Below are 19,211 nucleotides of genomic sequence, written 5' to 3'. Positions count from 1 at the left end.
GTAGGCTGTGTGTTATTATAATGCAGGGTAGTAAATGTGTAGAATAAGTAGAGTTGTTGGTGATGTGAGGGATATGCTATGTATATACAGTATCAAGTGTCGATAAGATTGTGTTATTTTATTGGGTGTTGATTGTATAGGGAATGTGTTGTGTGGGTTATATCATATTATTATTGGGTGGTGGTTGTGATTCTTAAGTGCTGTGGGTTGGTAGAATCATTTACACCACCGGACAAAATGTTTTGTTCTAACTCTTAACAATCTAAGTTCAAATCCCATCAATATCAACTTTGCCTTCCATTTCTCAGGGAATAATAAATAAAGGCACCGATCAAGTATCATAAGTTGATGTGATTAATTGTGTGTTCCTTTGTTATGGTTTTCTAGTTTTGTGCCTATGAGAGAAAGTACTTTTATTGCCAAGAGGAAAATGGATTATTTGTTCTGGCTATTGGCATTTTGGGTTTCAATTCTTTCCTCTGGAGATCATAAAAGTACCAATCAAGTACAAGGGTTGATTATTGGTGAGCTGGCAGAATCATTACTACACTGGAAGAAATGCTGCTTTGGTCAGCCTTAGGTTATAGTAGTAGAAGATACTTGCCCAAGGTGCCACGCAGTGGGAGTGAACCCAGAACCATGTGGTTGGGAAGCAAACTTCTTACCACACAGCCACGCCTGCACCTATCATTTGAGCATATTTACATGGCTAAGCAGTTCTTTGTTTTGCTGATGTTGCATATTAAAATGTTTACATATTTTAGGAGTAATTGTTTTAACAGGCTGATTCCTTTCTTGTCCCTAATTAACTGGTAGGTAAAAACTGGAAAGCACAGTTATTATGCGAACTGAGTAATGTATGGATCTTGCCATTAGGGACAATATAAAGTTAGTATTGAAGCCCATCTGATTCACAATTGAACATCTTCATAATCATTTAGCTTCTAACAATTATTTAGCTTACAGAAACACCAACAATGCCTGCAAACAGCTTTATTAGAGGTACAGATACCCAAGAACATTAAAGGTCTTTGTTATCAGATAATTATTTGTTCAGGCATCATTGAGTTGCTAGCTGTTTTCACCTTAATTAGTTGGTATGTAGATTAATTTTATTAATAACAGAACTGGGTCTGCCAAAGGATACTTAACTGCCAGAACAGTATAGAATTTCAGGAGATTTGATCAGATCACATTGTTTTCTCAAATCATATTCCCTAATCAGAACAACAGCCCCCACTAGAATAGCTATAAGGAAAACTGACAAGAGGATTGATTGATGTAAATGCCAGCTGCTTTATATTTATTAATAGTGGAAATGTGTGCATGTGCGTGTGTGTATGTGAGAGAGAGAGAGAGAGAGAGAGAGAGAGAGAGGAGAGAGAGAGAGAAAGAGAGAGAGAGTGAGAGAGAGAGATGGTTAGAGAAAGTCACTGTTAGACTCTTCTTCATGTGTTAAATTTTAACCACTGGCTTTCTGTGGAGTTGAAATCTGTCAGAGTACTAATTCTCTAGGCCCTCCTCGCTTGTTAATGACATGAAGTGTTAGATCTGTGTGGTTTCTAGTTGAGTAATGTACAATAATAAAGAGGTTAAACTGAAAAAATAATCCAGAACTGAACATGTGGAATTCAGAGCTTAAATGAAGAACATTATTAGCCTGACAAAAAAATATTTAAATTGTCTTTCAAGAAATGAAGTTAATTATAAAGCAGTAAGAGTCTACAGACTAATAGGGATATATATAAGGAAAATCTTTGGCCTGGAATGGCAACACCTCTTTTCTGACGTAGTGCTTTATGTCTAAGAAGGTATCCAACCATAAATAAACAAAAAAAAAAAAGAGAAAATTAGAGAAAAAATAATAATAAAATAGAAACGTTCAGTTCAGCAGACAGAACTAACCATGAAATCCATTGAGTATGGAAAAATAGTTGTTAAACTAAGAGAACAGAATTGGTAAGCCTGTTTGTTAGAATAGAGAGAATAGTCTGGCTGTAACTTTATACAGTAGCGTATAGGTTTGAACTAATGAAATATTCAGCTATGTCAACTGGTGCTGTAAACATCAGCTGACATCAATGTCAAGTGTGATTGATCCCAGGATGGCAGATTGTGAAGAAAATTCATGTGGGTGTTAACCAAGTCGGGTAGGTAAGGATTAGCTGATGAGCTTTCATAAATATATTAATACTAAATAAATAGTACGAACCGAAATACCAGAATAACCTTTTTCACAGTAGCCATGGGAAGCAGAAACATGTATCATATATCTTATCTTTTGCTTGTTTATTTCAGTCTTTGGACTGTGGCCATACTGGGGTACTTCCTTGAGGGGTTTAGCCAAACAAATTTCCCCCAATACTTACTATTATTTTTTCAGCTTAATACTTATTTTACAGGTGTTCATTGTTGAACTGCTGCAATACAAGGATGTAAACAAACCAACGCTAGTTAAGTAGCAGTGAGGGACAAACGAAGGTACACACATATAGACACATGTACATACATATAGACAGCTGACTTCTTTTCAGTTTCCCTCCACCGAATCCAGTCACAAAGTTTTGATTGGCCTGAGGCTATAGTAGAAAAAGGATATTTGCTCAAGGTGTCATGCAGTGGGACCGAACTCAAGATCAATATATATATTTTATTTCTCTTTTACTAGTTTCAGTCATTTGACTGCAGCCATGCTGGAGCACCGCCTTTAATCGAGCAACTCGACCCCGGGACTTATTCTTTTGTAAGCCCAGTACTTATTCTATCGGTCTCTTTTGTCAAACCACTAAGTAACGGGGACATTAACACACCAGCATCGGTTGTCAAGCAATGCTAGGGGGACAAACACAGACACAAACACACACACGCATATATATATATACATATATACGACGGGCTTCTTTCAGTTTCCGTCAACCAAATCCACTCACAAGGCTTTGGTCGGCCCTAGGCTATAGTAGAAAACACTTGCCCAAGGTGCCACGCAGTGGGACTGAACCCGGAACCGTGTGGTTGGTAAACAAGCTACTTACCACACAGCCACTCCTGCGCCTTCAGATTGATAGCTGACCATAAGTATCAGGATGAAAGTGACCACTTGGTATTCTTTTTTTTACCAATCATGTATATTGTTTAGCATCAGGTCAATTTGACTAATGAAGCCTATAGTCAAAAGTGTTCTAATCAAGACCATCTTGTCCATTTCTCAAGCACTGCATATTTTGGATGTGTTCCCTGCACCACTCCATAATGGTAGAGCGTAATTTAAGAAGGATTTGACTGCTATATCTAGCAGAATGTATATAGAACCACAGGGAATCTCTTTTTGTTTCATTTCATTTAGTCATTTATATTAATGCAGAATGCTAACCTCTTTACAAAGGTGGTGGTGGTGGTGGTGGTGGCAGAAGGGAACCAATGGTTGTCAATAAAATCAACACAACTAAAAATGAATGTTCAGCTTTTTTTTTTTCTTGGGAGGGGGGAAAAATAGTTTGTTATTTTCGTGACTATCTAAAATTAGTACTAATTTATAACCTGAAATTGATGTTTATTCATTGAGATGCCTACCACAAATAAATATATATAACATAAATTAATTAAGGAAAGGAAGAAAAAAAAAACCCCCACAGAATCTGTTTAATATTTGTTGCAGCTAATGATTTACATACCCTGCTCTAGTTTTTATTACCATGCATATCTTTACAAAGAAAGAAAGAAAGAAAGAAAGAGGGGGGCAGAGAGAAATAGCAGAAAATATCTCACTGAAGATAATACAAAAAGCTGGGGATTGTTTTGCTTCTCGTTTTTTTGTTTGTTTTTTTTTTTTTTTTTTTTTATTTATTTATTAGTGAAATCATTCACTGCTGAAGCATTATCATGTGTATGGCAAATCATAAGTCAATGGTTTGATGTAACACAATAAATACAAAACAAATTGATAATGCCTGGTTTCTATAAATCGTATTTTTAAAACCGCAGGCTTCAATAGGGAGACTGTTAATTTATATTCATTTATTTATTTATTTATTTATAATTCGAACAACAAATAGGTTTCAAGGTGAGATGGCGGCTCAGTGATTCCGAGACAAAGTTGTCTTTTATCTTTTACTTGTTTCAGCCATTAGATTGTGGCCATGTGACCCCAGTACTTATTTATCCTTTTCTTTTTAATGCTTGGTACTTGTTCTCTTTGTCTCTTTTGCTGAACTGCTAAGTTACAGGGATGTAAACACACCAGTACTGGCTGACAAGTGGTGGAATTCGGGGACAAATACAGACACAAAGACACACATTACATATATATATATATATATCACGTTGAAAGCACTGGTTCTCGTCCAATCATCAAAGTTAAGCAACGTCAAGCCTAGTTAGTACTTAGATGGGTGACCGCTTGAGAAACCTAGGTGCTGTAAGCATCACACATTTTTTTTATAGGCGCAGGAGTGGCTGTGTGATAAGTAGCTTGCTTACCAGCTACATGGTTCTGGGTTCAGTCCCACTACATGGCACCTTGGGCAAGTGCCTTCTACTATAGCTTTGGGCTGACCAAAGTCTTGTGAATGGATTTGGTAGACAGAAACTGAAAGAAGCCCATCGTATATATGTGTGTGTATGTATATATATATATATATATATATATATATGTACGTGTGTGTATATGTTTGTTCCCCCAACATCGCTTGATAACCAATGTTGGTGTGTTTACATCCCCGTAACTTAGCAGCTCAGCAAAACAGACTGATAGAATAAGTACTAGGCTTACAAAGAACAAGTCCTGGGCTTGATTTGCTCGACTAAAGGCGGTGCTCTAGCATGGCCACAGTCAAATGACTGAAACAAGTAAAAGAGTATATATCATCGTCATCATCATCATTTGGTGTTTGCTTTCTATGCTGGCATGGGTTAGACGGTTTGACTGAAACTGCTAAGCTGGAGAGCTACACCAAGTTCCAATCTGATTTGACATGGTTTCTATAGCTGGATGCCCGTCCTAACATTAACCATTCCAAGAGTGTAATGGGCGCTTTTTACGAGCCACCAGCATACACACACACACGCGTGCGCAAATATATACAACAGATTTCTTTCAGTTTCCACCTAGCAAATCCACTCACAAGGCTTTTGGTCAGCCCCAGGCTATAATAGTACATTTCCACAAGGTGCCATACAGCAAGACTGAACCTGAAACAATGTGGTTGGGGAACAAATTTCTTACCACATTCCCCAATCTCCGATTATGTTATGTGTATATTACCTAGCCAACCTGAAAGCCCACTTGGCTGCTTCGTATCTTGTTTTTGTTTCAGTCATTGGACTGTAGCCATGCTAGAGCACCACCTTGAAAGGGTTAGTTGAATAAATCATCCCCAGCACTTATTTTCAAGGCTAGAACTTATTCTATTTAATCTCTTTTGCCGAGATACTAAGTTACAGGGATGTAAACAAACAAACACCAGTTGTCAAGTGGTGGTGATGGGGACAAACACAAAGACAGACAGACAGACAGACAGACAGACACACATCATCGTTTAACATCTGCCTTCCATGCTAGCATCGGTGGGACTACACTACACAATATACAAGTATACCCATCTGCCACAGCAGAATTTAAACTGGTGCTGGTACCACACAGAAAGCACTGGTGCTTGTGTCACATAAAAACAAAACAAAACAAAAAAAACATTCATGCTGGTGCCACATTAAAAGCACTGGTGCTGGTGGCACATAAAAAGTACCCAGTACTTAGTGGAGTGGTTGGCATTAAGAAGGGCATCCAGCTGTAGAAACCATGCTTGAACAGAAAATGGAGCCTGGGGTGGCTCCAGGCCATGCCAGCTCTGGTCAAACATCTGATCCATGCCAGCATGGAAAACGGACATTAAATGATATCACACACACACACACACACACACATATATATATATATATATATATATATATATGTATATATATGCTTCTTCCAATTGTATTTTGTATTTTTTTAACTGCATTTTCATGTCTTTCTCATTTGTGTACCAATAAACACACACATGACCGAGCTTCCTCACAGTTTCTGCCTGCTAAAATCAGTCACAAAGCACTGATTGAGCTGGGCCTATATTAAAAGAATGTCTAAAGCTCTGTGTAGTGGGACTGAACCCAAAACCATGTGGTCACAAAGTGAGCTTCTTAACCATAACAGCCAAATCAGTGCCTAATGTATTCGTTTTCAAAAATGTTCATATTAAAAACAACTTTACATAATACAGTTCTTATACAAGTAAGAACTGTTAAGTAATGCTCTTGACATCCAGTTTAATGATATCAGTTATTTTAGGAAAACCCTTCCAAATTCATATTATTTTCAAAATCAATTAAAATACATCCATAAAAGAGTTTCAGTTGCTATTCACAATTTGAATTTCTAATTTCCGTAAAGTTCAATGGTTGAAAGAGGAATTGGCTTTTGAATAAATCATGAGAAAACCTGCCATTCAACCTTTTAGAAATGACAGTTAAATTACTATCAGATGAAGTCCCAGTATCTTCAGAAGCAGAAAAGTATATTGGAAAATGTAGTCCTAAATACACTATGTCTAATAAGATGGGATAATCTTGGCAAAAATGTTTCCGATCAATCACCTGTTTGGTTAGGGTTGACCTGTGGTTAGACGACAACAGCTGCAATATCATATTTAACAGTTTCAGAAGATTATATGGACTGCAGACTAATTAAATACTTAAACCCAATTCTACCCATCTAAAAACAGTACTCTCCTACTTGGTACCTATTTACATATAATCAAATAATAAACTGAGATATAGAAATTTAAGTGTCTTTTGTCATGAAAACAGCACAGTACCAACAGTTGAATATATTCAAATGATAATTAGTAGTGCCCAATCACTTGGTAAAAGCTAAACATGAAAATTATTTTTGATTTCTATATATAATACACACACACACACACACAGAGTTGTTAGTGACAGATTATCAATGTGGGTATAATACTTTATAAGCTCTCTGTTAGCACACGATGCTAACAATATTGTTTGGATTAGTAAAGGACTTCACATAACTTGAGGTCTGAGGTCATAGTTCATCACCATTCTATATTGTAAATCTATGGTTGTGTTCCAGTTATACAGGTTTTTACAGAGGAATATACAAAACAAGACATAAATAATGGTCATTAAATATTTTTTCCTTATTGTAGTAAATAAAGTAAAATATGTTAAGACAATTATTTATGCCTAGTCTTATATATATATATATATATATACACACACACACATACATATATATGTATGTATGTATGTGTGTGTATGTATATATATGTGTGTGTGTGTGTGTGTATGACAAACTTAGGTGTTGCTCTTTGGCAGTTTTGTGTATGGTTATTGGCAACAAAGTTCAAATTAGTTTATTGAAGAATTTAGAAAGTAGGATTGATGGCATGGACTGGTAAAACCTTTGCCATGTTTTATTAGATATAAACTTGTCCTATGTAATACCGTCTCAGAGAAAACCTGACATAGCTTAACCATTATGTATTGATCAAACACGCAGAAGAGGAACAAATAGATATAATATTGAACAGCCAGCTCACAGGCTTTTTTGTTAGTTCAAATCCACTGTAGACATTTCATTATGTATTTTGGCAGTTTTCCTAATTCTTTTATGTGTCTCAGTTCACCAAACTGTCAAGAAAAGGAATCAAATCATCTGGTAATGTTACCTGCAATAGACTGCCATTGTATCTAAAGGAAATTTTATTAATCATCTGTTTATGAAATTAGTGCTAACCCTTTTGTTACCAAATTGCCTGAGACCATACCTGGGTATCTGTAACAACTTGTATTAAAGTGATCTGAATTAAAAACTTTCCATCAGATTTTCATATTAATATTATGATCTGAACACAGGCTTAATAATGACAAAGTTATTTTAATAAATTCTTCATTATGTAGGCGTAGGAGTGGCTGTCTGGTAAGTAGCTTGCTTACCAACCACATGGTTCCGGGTTCAGTCCCACTGCGTGGCACCTTAGGCAAAGTGTCTTCTAGTATAGCTTCGGGCCGGCCAAAACCTTGTGGGTGGATTTGGTAGGCGGAAACTGAAAGAAACCTGTTGTATATATGTGTATGTGTTTGTGTGTTTGTGTGTCTGTGTTTGTCCCCCTAACATTGCTTGACAACCGATGCTGGTGTGTTTACGTTCCCGTAACTTAGCGGTTTCGCAAAAGAGACTGATAAAATAAGTACTAGGCTTACAAAGAATAAGTCCTGGGGTCGATTTGTTGGACTAAAAGGCGGTGCCCCAGTATGGCCACAGTCAAATAACTGAAACAAGTAAAAGAGTATTATCAAACTTAATTGAAATAGAAGTAGTGTACTTCAACAGAAATATTGTAACAAATAGGTTAAAGCAAAACCAAAAAGGAACCTCCATGTGGCCACGTAACTGGTAAGAAAATAACAGTAAAATTTAACTCAAACCAAATACTATAATTGAAAAATAAAAAAATGTAAGATACATTGGATGATATAGTTGTACATACTCTAAATTTAAAAAAAAAAATATTTACTTTGAGCTAAACAACTGCAGCTAATCAGAAGCTCTGGAAAGTCCTTTCACAACTTTAAATATATGACTAATTTTAACCCTAGTATGCAATATGAGGGCTTAGTTCCTTTTTATGAATTGGCAGGAAAGGGTTACAGTTACCTACCTAAATAAGTTGTTTATCTTCTATTTTTTAGACATTACTTTCATATACATTTGCAAACTGTAGGATCCCCATGAGCTGGTAAGAAGTTTGCTGTATCTATAATGGTTAGAGTGACAAGACAGTGTTTACATAACACAGAATAAATACCAAATGGAAATTTTGCTTGCAGCACTAATTCATTTGCAATTTATCATTAATTTTTATGTTTTTCACCCATATATATAGATATAAATATATGGGTAACAAAATGGCTGACCGTTAGTAAGGAGAGAGACACAAATAACAAAGAAGAAAGCAAAGGACCACTGATGAGGTCACAGAAGTGTGACGAAAGAACTCTGGCCGAAATAAGATTAAGATTAATGTAAAAAATAAAGCTGAAGCAAATTAACACCAAATATATAGTGTATGTGTTTTTATTGGCTAAACTGGCAACATGACCATTCCTAAATACAACAACACACACATATATATATATATATATATATATATATATGCATTCTTGGGCTGAGCTCCACTGTGTGGCACCTTGGGCAAGTGTCTTTTACTACAGCCTCAAGCTGACCAAAGCCTTGTGACTGAATTGGTAGATGGTAACTGAAAGAGGTTTGTCGTGTGTGTGTGGTGTTTGTGCACTTGCATGTGCGTACCCTTGTCTAGACATTGTGTGATGTTTGTAAATGAGCATCACTGTCATATAAGCAAAGCCATTCTTTCTGGTGTTCTGTGAAAAACATGTTTGATTAGAGGAAATGTTAGCTTGCTTGGAGACAGTTGATGGGTTGGTCACAGGAAGGGCATCTGGCCATAAAAAATCTGCCTCAACAAATTCTGTCTGTAGAAATATGATGATGATGATGATGATGATATATATATATATATATATTATATATATATATATATATATATATATATGGTGTAATTCCATCGACCAAATTTTACTCACAAGGCACTGGCAATCTAGAAACTATGGTAGTAAACATTTGCTAAAGATATCATAGAAAGGGACAAAATCAAATTACATAGTTGTAAAGCTAACTTGTTAACCACAGAACCATGTCATGTGATTTGCTAAATCATTTATTCTGTCACTGTTTGTCTCTAAAAACTAATCTCCTACGAATGCCCTCAACTTGTTGAGGGTTAGGTTCAGAATCAAGGTCAGGGATCAGTTAACTCCGAAAGGATTAGTTTGTGACTGATATTTTCTGTCAGTGATGGTCTGCTTGTGATAGTTCCAATGATAAGCAGAACCATTTCATGCGAAATGTTATCTTTGGTTCCTTGATTTGACAGAGGTTAATCTAAAGAATGCAGAATCTGACTTGAGTCATTCCTAAGATCAATCATGGATGGAACCTAAATCATTAAGGAATAAGCAAGAGTTGATTTGTACATATAGCAACAATTACCGAATAAAAATATTAAACTATATAAATAAAAAAAGGAAAGAAATGAAACAAAGTAAGAAAGAAAGAGTTTAATAAAAGAATTACAGATGAATTGAATAAAATAAGAAGCTATATAGATAAGAGAGATTTGCTGCAATAAAGAGAGAATTAGATCAAATGGAACCAAGAAAGAGGGAACAAAAGAGATAAGAAAGAGCTAACTAAAAAGAAAAAAAAAAGAGATGTTTAGAAAGAAAGTAAGAAACAAGGAAAGAAATTTAGTGAAAAAGACACACATCTGCATAGCTAGAATTAAAAATCTGACAAGACTTAGAGCATGGATGAGAGAAAGAAGTTGATTAATTTGACTAGAGTGAGCAGAACATTCGCTACGCGAGCATCAAGTTCACAATCTTTTGCTTTGCAGCATGTAAGCATGTAACGGTATTTAAATTCTGTTCTCCTCAGTCAGTTTCTACTGACTCAGATCACATGTTTCATTATTGGAGATATGCTGGATTTGGAGAACGTTCTAGGTATTTCTACATCTAACGCAAATAATCTACAGTATTCAATTCATTTCACACACACACACACACATACAAATGTTTGTAAAAACTGATACATACAAATGCTTATATATATATATATATATATATATATATGTGCATGTGTATGACTGTATCTATGCAAGTATAAACAACTGCAGGTATGTACATACACACACACACACATAATGGTATGAAACTATTAGTAGCTTTTTCGGTGGTGTATTTAATTTGATATCAATCTTTCTATAGAAATAGAAATATATACACAGACATATATATATATACCGGCTTGGTGATGCCCACTGGATTCAATTCATGAGAAACTGGTATGACCACAGAGGCTGCATGAGAAGGTACACTGGTCAAGGTGGATTGTAGTGTCCTTGCTTTCCCTCCTATTTGTCTTCTCTGCAATGATTGTCCTGCAGGTGTCTTCAAAGGAGGTTGTTGCCCTGTGGACAGTCAGGCTTCATAATCAGTAGTTGATAAAAAAAATACCAATAAAGGTGGGAGAAATTTGTGGAACCATAAGACCCTTAGGCTGAATATCTTGCAGTATTTGTTCCAGTTCTTAGCATGCCTATCATTAAATTCCACCAAGGCCTTGGATGCAGATTTATGCTGTTGGGTGGCACAATACCATAACTGGTATCTTGATGGCACAACACCATAACTGGTTTATTCTGTTGCAAGCATTCAAGCCAGGCTCCTAGTTTGAAGATAATTTCCTTCTTTTTCACCAGATTTTGAAGCCCTATAGTGAAGGTACATGGCTCAGTAATTAGAGGTTCAATTCCCAGACTGGGCCATGTGTTGTGTTCTTGAGCAAGACACTTTATTTCATGTTGTTCCAGTTCACTCAGCTGTAGAAATGAGTTGCAATGTCACTGGTGTCAAGCTGTGCCTTTCCCTTGGATAAAATTGGTGGCATGGAGAGGGGAAGCTGATATGCATGGACGGCTGCTGGTTTTCCATAAACAACCTTGCCTGGACTTATGCCCAGGAGGGTAACTTTCTAGGTGCAATCCCATGGTCATTCATGACCAATGGGGGTCTTTATCCTTTACCCTTTATAGAGGGTCATGAAAACTACCTTTCTTCTTGATGACAAGATAGAAAGAAAAAAATTCTGGGCAGGGGTGTAAAGTGGATTTAAATTGATCTCAATACTTGACCGGTACTTTATTTTCTCAATCCTTGTTGTATGGAAGGTAACATCTGTCCTAGTAGGATTTGAACTCACAATGTAAAGCACCATAGTTAAATACCGAATTTTTTGGCATATAAGTCAAATTCTTCAGACCAACATTTACAACCTGACTTATACATCAAAATTACTTTGGAAGATCAGACATTCCTGCAGGACAGTGATAATATTTTACTGTTTACACAATATAATGATGATTTGTATATCAGAAAAATACAATACTGCAAAAGAGCTGATAAGATCATTTTTGTATAAAAATTAGGAATGTTTGGGTATTTAACTTTGCTTAAGCATTCTCCAAAAAGTTAAACTAGAGGTACCAGCAAGGAAGAATGAATTTACCAAGAGAAGAGTTGAATTTTTGAAAAATCTCCAGATATATCAGCTTTGTTTCATTATCATAATTTTAATGTACATTTTTCCATGCTAGCATGGGTCAGACAGAGTTTATTGAGGCAGATTTTCTACAGTCAAATGTCTTTCCTGTCACCAAACCTCACCTGTTTCCAAGTAATATTTCCCCCATGGAAGGCAGCGAGCTGGCAGAAACATTAGCATGCTGGGTGAAATGCTTAGCAGTATTTTGTCTGTCCTTACGTTTTGAGTTCAAATTCTGCCGAGGTCAACTTTGCTTTTCATCCTTTTGGGGTCGATAAATTAAGTACCAGTTGTGTACTGGGGTCGATCTAATTGACTGACCCCTGCCCCCAAAATTTCGAGTCTTGTGCCTAGAGTAGAAAAGAATATTTCCCCCATGGCCAGGTATGTTTTCACAGAGCCTTGAGAATGAAGGATATTTACTTGTATGACCCTCTCTGCTATCACATGATGCCAAAACAAGGAGACTCACACACACACATATAGAATGGGCTTCTTTCAGTTTTTTTCTACCAGATCCACTCATAAGGCTTTGGTCAGCCTGGAGTTTTTGTAGAAGGACACTTTCATGAACTTGAAACCATTGCTACAGCCATCATCATCGTTTAATGTTCGTTTTTCATGTCGGCATGGATTGGATGGCTTGACAGGGACTGGGAAGGCCATGGGCCATATCAGGTTCCATAGTCTGTTTTGGCCTGGACTCTACAGCTGGATGTCCTTTCTAATGCCAAACACTTTACAGTGTACTGGGGTGCTTTTTATGTGGCACCAGCACCAGAGCTTATTGTGTGGCACCAGCACCTTTTATGTGACACCAGCACCAGTACTTTTTATGAGGCACCAGCACCAGGGCTTTTTATGTAACATTAGCAGCGGTGCTTTTTATGTGGCACCAGCATCAGTGCTTTTTATGTGGAACCATTACCAGTGCTTTTTATGTGGCATTGGCACCAGTGCTTTTTATGTGGCACCAGCATCAGTGTTTTTTAAGTGGAACCATCACCAGTGCTTTTTATGTGACATTGGCACCAGCACTTTTTATGTGGCACCAACACCAGTGTTGTTTATGTGGCACTAGCACCCACACTAATGTTATTTATGTGGCACCTTGGATCTCAATTTTGCTGTGGTGGGCAGGTCTTCTTGATATGGTTAGGAAACAAATTTCACAGCCAAACCCGAGTCTATATTGTTAAAGAATATTAGTAATGAGGAAATTTTTAAGTAATTCAGTTATTGTTGGTGCTTAGCTCAAGTCAGCCCTGATTGAGAATATCTATGATTAAAAGTATTCCAGTCATGACTACCCTATATTAGTCTTTTCTTTTTTTTTGTTGGCGAGTGGAAGGAGAGATGCAAGACTTTATAATCCAATATGTCATTTACTTGTCAAAGATGGTAAAACATGTGGTTTGATGGAAGGCCTGCCTGCCATTTCAAGCAGACCAAGTACACTACATAACAGTTTTCTTGTCACCTAAGAAGTAATTAGAAAGGTTAGCTGTTAAAAAACTACAAAAAAAATTTTTTTAAGCCACACACACAAATAGAATTGCCAATATTTGTATGCACATGTGTGCATATGCAGACACATGTACACACGATCTGTTTTTCTTTTATAAAAGTAGTTTTGAATAGAAAATAAAACTGACTTTCGAGTAACATTACATGATATTTTAAAAATTCTCTTTAAAAATACTTTCACAAAACAGTTATTATTATTATTATTATTATTATTATTATTATTAAAAGGATATCTTGTGCACATGTACTTGAAATCAATAAATAACATCAACCACAACAACAACAACTATAATATTAAATAAAATTAAGTCAGGTGTATGTTTCTCTCTTATGACAAATTCCAAGTTTTACTGCTGCGCAACATTTTCTATTGCACATCTTTTGTTCTTGCAAGGGTCGGATATTGGTTTTATAGCAACAGATAAATCAATAGCAAAACGATTCCTGTCACTAGATCAGTAATGCTGACTCATTTTTCACAGATAAATATAGGAGCAGGCATGGCTGTGTGGATAAGAAGTTTGTGTCAAAAATCGTTTTGTTTTGAGTTCAGTTCCATTTCACAGCACTTTGGGCAAATGTTTCCTGCTGTAACCCTGCATTGATCTGAATGAATTTGGTTTACAGAAGCTTTACAAAGCTCACTGTGTGTGTGTATGTGCGACTATCTATACATACATACATATATATCATCATCATCATCATCATCGTTTAACACCCGCTTTCCATGCTAGCATGGGTTGGACGATTTGACTGAGGACTGGCGAACCAGGCTCCAATGTAGGTCTGGCAGAGTTTCTACAGCTTGATGCCCTTCCTAACGCCAGCCATTCCGAGAGTGTAGTGGGTGCTTTTACGTGCCACCAGCATGAGGGCCAGTCAGGCAGTACTGGCAACAGCCACGGAAAAATTGTGTTTTTTTTTTTTACGTGTCACCTGCACACCGGCACAAGCACCAGTAGGGCAATGCTAGTAACAATCACATATATATATATATATATATATAATATATATATATATATATAACACTATCTAGCTGTCTGCCTGCCTATCTATCTCTATCTTATGTGTACAATAAGATGTATGGCTACTGTTGTATGAGTTAGAGCTCCTTGTAGATTATCATTAGATATTAGATTTCTGTAACATAATAAGTGTTTTCTTGATGATCCATTGAGGTTAAGCATCTAACTGCATTTAGAACATCCAATGCTGAGTTCTAAATAACTGCAATGGTGAAATGTAAGTAGAACCTAAATACTCACACTAGTGTTATACTTATATACTATGTATATAAGTATGTGTGTTCTATGTGTGTGTGTGTGTGAGTGAGAGAGAGAGGGACACACACACACACACACACCATGCAAAATATATAATAGAGCATCCAAAAAATATATATCTATTGGTTCAATGATACCCTTGAAATAACTGGTGCTTTTTCTATTACCAGCGCAAAAGGATGAAGCACAAAGCTAACTCAAGCCAACAAGAGAGCATATATGCAGTTGCTTGACCTGCTACAAAGAGCAGCTATATTCCTCAAACCACACTCTATATTCCATTTTCAGAAGGAAAGGATACACTAGACTGTGGTGGTCTTACATACATTCTGCTTGAATGCAATGTAAGTTGCAATGGTCATGGCTGGAACACCTTTGATGATAAGTCTTTTCAGTCAGGTTTGATTTGGACTAAACAACAAAAAAGCTCATTTCTGATGGGATTTGAACCCTGAACCTAGAGGAAAAGGAAGGAGAAGCAAACTTAATGCAGTAAGGTGTTTAGAACAGATAATCCATTGTTTCTGACATTTCCTAGTTTGAGATTATTTAAATACTTATGAAGTTGTTAAGCTCTAAGACAGATCTACGATCAGTCATGTTCCAGTGAAAGACTACCATGTTTTTATCTGGACAATGCATCTCGGAACATATTATATAGCATGTCAAATTTTGTAATTGTTGTTTAACTTACAGACAGATCTCATGGAGTAGAATTATGATCAACCATGTTCTATCACTTAATTTTATCCAGACAGAGCATTTAGGACTACATTATTCAATGCATCCTGCTTTGTAGTTATTATTGTTGAACCCCAAAACAGATCTGCCAAACAGATAGATGTTCAAAGGTGTTCAAGCCTAGCCAATTGGTCTTTTTAGATTAAGACTGTTCAATAGATCTTTTCCTTTAGTAAGACAACAGAATATGATTTGAGGGAGATTTAGCAGTATTCCTAATAAATCAAGAGACCACACTGTTTCAAAATAACATTTTTGAATAAGTTGCAAAGATGGAGGAAATATAGTAGGCAGAACCAACCACAGACTAATTAACCAGTTAGTTCTTACTTTATTCACCTCTGATGGACAATGAAAATAGAAGTCAGCTCAACAGGATTTGAACTCAAAGCATAGACAATTGAAAATGAATACCCCAAAGTATTTTATTCAGTACTATAGCATTGTTGTTAACCTGCTGGTCCACAGATCAATGAGAGAAACTCAGTGTCAAGAGTGTCTAACACATGGCCCATGAGTATGTGTGTGACACACCCCTTGTATAGAGGTTCTCTTGTTTAGTTCAACATTCAGTGTGTGTGTGTGTGTGTGTGTGTGAGAGAGAGAGAGGTGACAGGTAGTTTCTTCATACCTGAAGATCATGAGGAAAAGTGGCACAACCTCAAGTGGCTATGTAAATTGCTTCTTGATGCTGTGGTGTGCTTTTCTTCCTGCCTTCACATAGTAGTTCTAAAGTGAGAGTCACTGCATGTGATCTGACCCCACAGCAGCTCAACAGGCTAAGACAGCTCCAGTGACCAACAAGTTGTAGGTTTTACATTAGAGTGCCTGGAGAGATCCACCTATCCTGGAGTTGTTGGAAGGGTATCAAAGACGGCACCGGACTGCCTGAGAGACTTCATATAAATACACATGTATAAATGTATGCAAGTATGTCTAGGCTAGAAGCTAGAATAGCAGAAGACACTATCGAAGGTACCACATAGTCAGATTAAAGTTAGGTTTATGTGCTTGGGTTGCAAAGCAAGCTAGTCATATCAGCACTCATCAATAAGTTTAACCTTTTAGCGTTTAAACCAGCCATATCCAGCCAAAATATTTCACCTGTTTTTATCTTGAATTCAGCCAGATCTAGCCTCTCATACTTACTCTACAATGTCAATTTAAAAATAAACAATCACATCATCAAAATCTCAAAGCTATGAGATAGTACATGATCAATTCAAAACAATGTGAATATATACCGTAAATCCTCGAGTATAGTCTGCCATTGAGTATAATATGCAGGGGATTTTTAGGGGGCTGTACTTCTGAAAACCTAAACTTTGTGTATAATACGCACCCCTCCTCTAACTTGAGTCAAGGAGGTCTATATAACGTCCTTGGTTTGTAAAACTGTATACGGTAACGTCCTTTATTATTATTGTATATATAACATAATGCAAATGTGAAGCTTTTTTGTGCATTTTGTTTGCAGAAAATAAAGAAATAACAGTAATAACATTTAATAAATGTTGCTTACAGCAAATTATGGATGATCCTTTTATGACTTCATTGCTTTCGGGCTTAGCTTAAGATATTTTCATGCCCTACATCACAAAGTGCGTCGGAATAAACATTGCTGGACAGTAAATATAGACTTGGACGTTGCTTAGAAAATAATTTTCATTTTTAACCTCGTATATAGTACGCACTAGGGATTTTGACCGTTAAATTTTGGGGAAAGCATTTCATTTGACAGAATAATCTGAATGCTAAAGGCTTAATATAAATATGCTGAACCTCAGTATAACTGTAGTGAAGAGAGGGTTAAAACAAGAGTTAGTCATCTCCATTTAATAAATAAAAAACCATGAAAAGGATGACATCTGTTTCAGGTTAAAGAATATCGATGTAACTTTATGGCAATAAAATCGAAGACAATCAGTAAAAACTTTCATTGTTTTGGTTACTATATTATTTTGCCGCTTGTTGATTCTAAAAAATTATCATCTTCTTTCTTTACTTTCTTATTTGGAAAGATTTCGCTTATTAAATCTGTTATATTTTTAATTTAAAAATGAATTCAGCTCCAATTGTATTTAAATAAATTTCACACAAACTCATGTGCACACACTAATATACACTTGCACATTCATATACAAATGCATGTACTCCTAAAAAGGTAAATGTTTACAAAAAAAAACAATCAAATTCAGAAAATATAAAACTAAAAAAACCATGATGACAATTTAAGACCAATATCAATAAAAGATAGCAGAAACAAAGAGAAAGAGATAGAAAATAATAAAGAAACCAATAGAATGATGACAAAGGACTCTCTCTCTCTCTCTGGGCATAATGTTTAGTGGTATTTTGTCTGCCACTATGTTCTGAGTTCAAATTCTGCCAAGGTCGACTTTGCCTTTTACACTTTTTGGATTGATAAATCAAGTACCAGTTGAGTACTGGATGGAGACAATGTGATCGACTGTCCCCCTCCCCACAAAATCCAGGCCTTGTCCGATAGTAGAAAGGATAATTATTATTATTATTATTATTATGAGTATAAATTCTGCAGAGGTTGACTTTGCCTTTCATCCTTTTGGAGTCAATAGATTAAGCACCAATGAAATACTGGGGTTGATATAATCGACTAGTCCCCTCCCCACAAATTCCAGGCCTTGTACCTTTAGTAGTAAGGATTATTATTATTATTATTATTATTATTATTAATCAGCAGAAGTTACAGAGTAACTCAAAGACTGAGGGTATCAAACTGGTTTCAAATCAAGAATTACTCTGGATTGTTCTGGAACAAATTATAAAAACAATTACGTCACATGATAATGCCTATTTTCCAAAAGGTTTACTTCATTCAATAAATAAATAAATAAATAAATAATAAATAAAGAATCCTTATTTATTCATTTATTTACTCCAAAACAATCCTGGGAAATTCCATTATCACTGGAATATTGCTGGTATGCTGCCTTGATTTGAAACCAGTTTGGTAAGTGCCAACACATGAAACTCTCGGCCTTTGAGACACTCAGCAACTTCTGCCAGTTATTAATGAAAAAATACATATATATTCATGTTTTGAGTTCTTTTTTCCTGCTTGAATCATCAAACGAGTATCTATCTCTCTTTCTCGATAGAAAAGAAGCGACAGAGTAAGGAAGAAAGACATAGAGGCCTATCGTTGATAGAAACAAGGAAATCAACAGTAACGGAAATGAGATGAAAAGCAAGAGAAGAAAAATAAAGAGAAGAAAGAAGTGTAAAAAGACAAGAGAGAGAGAGAGAGTGGTGAAAGAGAGAAAGTAAAGAGTAAAAGTAGGCAGAGAATGGAGAGAGACGTAGAGAGCATGGGAACAAAAAAAGAAAAGGACGGAGAAGAAAGAGAACAAAGCAGGAAATTGGAGAAAGAGAAA

The 19,211-nt window shown here is 36.1% G+C and overlaps 1 protein-coding gene and 1 pseudogene across 1 annotated transcript in view; one reads left to right on the top strand and one right to left on the bottom strand.

The window, feature by feature from the left end:
- LOC115213222 (low-density lipoprotein receptor-related protein 4) overlaps positions 1 to 19,211 on the bottom strand; it is a 457,280-nt gene that overhangs the window by 211,834 nt on the left and 226,235 nt on the right. The window lies entirely within an intron of this gene.
- LOC115213631 lies at positions 4,303 to 4,421 on the top strand (annotated as a pseudogene).

Source organism: Octopus sinensis, linkage group LG6 (assembly GCF_006345805.1).
Source record: "Octopus sinensis linkage group LG6, ASM634580v1, whole genome shotgun sequence".
Taxonomy (NCBI): domain Eukaryota; kingdom Metazoa; phylum Mollusca; class Cephalopoda; order Octopoda; family Octopodidae; genus Octopus; species Octopus sinensis.
This window is presented reverse-complemented; position numbering and strand designations above follow the sequence as displayed.